We start from the raw sequence: 1,945 nt of genomic DNA, 5'->3' as shown, positions 1-1,945 counted from the left end.
TACATTGCTGTTATAGCGAAAGTAAAGGAAAAATAATGTATGAGTTAAAAGGCACACATACTTTTATAAAAATGTGCAAAGATACTGTCTTATAACTTAATCAGGAAACCAGTACAGGGCCAACTGTATTGTCCTCAAAACTAAAAATGATTTTTACATTCACTGATTCATAAAATAATAATGAGTTTCTTCTGCACAGCCAAACACACAATCAAAAGAACAAATAGACAACTCACAGAATTGGAGAAAATATTTTTAAAAATCAATATTAATGAGTTTCTACCATGTACTGTTATGCTAAACACTGGGTATTCAGTAGTGAACAAACAGACACTGCTACTGTCTTTATGACACATACAAGTCTATTTTATCTGTAGGCAATAGGTATAGAAATACAGTGACCTAAAGCAAAACTTGTGCAAAGGGAAATTGTTTAGGTTATTACTATTTAAAATGTGTTTAAGTTGAACTTCTTTTATTACATTTTGTTTTTCTTTAAAGGTTTCAAAAAGATTGTGGGGTTTGTTTGTTTGTTTCAAATTTTAAAAATGTTTTTCTTTCATCATGTTTCTTTTAGGATACTCCCGAACATTTACATAAAGTGGCTAAACATAATCTCTTACTTCATTTGAAAAAGCTAGAAAAAGAAGGAAAAATATGTGAGTATACTTTCAACTTTTAATTCTTTTATTGCCAGCATTTAGAATATTTTCACAGATGCACCAGTTTCCTTTCAGGAAAAACATCACTCATCATAGTGCTCCCTTAAATATCTCTTTAAGTTAGAGAGACTGGGAAGGTCAGTCGCACAAAGCTAGCTGACTGTAAATTGTAAGTTCCCACAGGACTTAGAATCTCTCTCAGGGATCCAGTCTTTACCAACCAGAAGGACAGTCAAAGGCGAGTGTAGTGGGAAGGTACCTTTATCTCTTAGACCCCCAAAACCACAAAAAAATTTTATATGTGATACATTTGAAAGCGGAAAAGCTTTTGAGCAGTAGTAAAGGTAGTAAACTCAGAAAATATTAAAGCAGTAATTTTGTAATTATTTACTGGCATTAATTTGTCAAATTAATAGTTTTTACAGAAGTTTAATCCTTAAAATCAAGAGTCTCAAAGCTTAAATTTCATTTAGAAGCCTCACTTTTTAAGTATACAAAAAAAAACCAACTCTATATTGAACAACACAATTATTTTAAGAATGAACGCTTTCTCTAGGCACAAGATAACTTAAAATTCAGTGTATTTACTTATCTGTTGTTTAATTTTTACTCTCTGATTTTCTTTCCACAGTTAGCAACACAGATCCTGACAAGAAATGGAAAGCCAACCTTTAGTTTTAGATTAACGAAAGCATTGCTTTGTTTTGTTTTTAGAGAACAGAATGTTTTCTTACGGGTTAAATAAATAACCTGTTATCTATAGTAGATTGATAATGTGACTTACATATTTTAAAATGAATATGGCATTATTTTAAAGTATTCTAGGGTTACTTTCAGTGTTTTTACACTGTATGTTCTCTACAAGTGATTATAGTATTTAATATTTATGTAATCAACAGATTAGGTAAAACGGTTACTTTAAAATTATTAAAATTTGTATAATTATTTGGATTACTATTATAATGATCAATAAAGCTATTTCTAGCTGCTTCAGTTAACAGTATAGATTTCTATGTAATCCTTTCCTCCACCCTTGTCTACTTACACCTGTAGATACCAGCTTTGTTTTTGTGTTACTATCAACTATATTATAACTACATATTGGTTCTATAGTTCTATACCACTTGTATTATAATGGTGTCTCACAAATGATTTGTACAAATTCATTTTTAGAATATTAAATTCCCAATTTAAAGTATCATAGGATAAATATTTCTATAATCCATTAGTACAATCATTATACTTTCGAAGTTTAGATTTTAGTATATAGTATCAGCTTATAC

At 29.5% G+C, this 1,945-nt stretch overlaps 1 long non-coding RNA gene across 1 annotated transcript; it reads left to right on the top strand.

The window, feature by feature from the left end:
* Positions 1-575: 575 nt before the first annotated feature.
* On the top strand, positions 576-1,660 carry LOC111727586. Its single transcript, XR_002775106.1, has 2 exons — positions 576-659; positions 1,294-1,660. It is a non-coding gene; the product is annotated as an uncharacterized LOC111727586 (long non-coding RNA).
* Positions 1,661-1,945: the final 285 nt, after the last annotated feature.

The sequence above is a fragment of the Otolemur garnettii genome, unplaced genomic scaffold (genome assembly GCF_000181295.1).
Source record: "Otolemur garnettii isolate 467f Iridium unplaced genomic scaffold, OtoGar3 scaffold00113, whole genome shotgun sequence".
Lineage (NCBI taxonomy): Eukaryota > Metazoa > Chordata > Mammalia > Primates > Galagidae > Otolemur > Otolemur garnettii.
The sequence above is the reverse complement of the archived record's forward strand: the minus strand, read 5'-3'. Positions and strand labels throughout refer to the sequence as shown.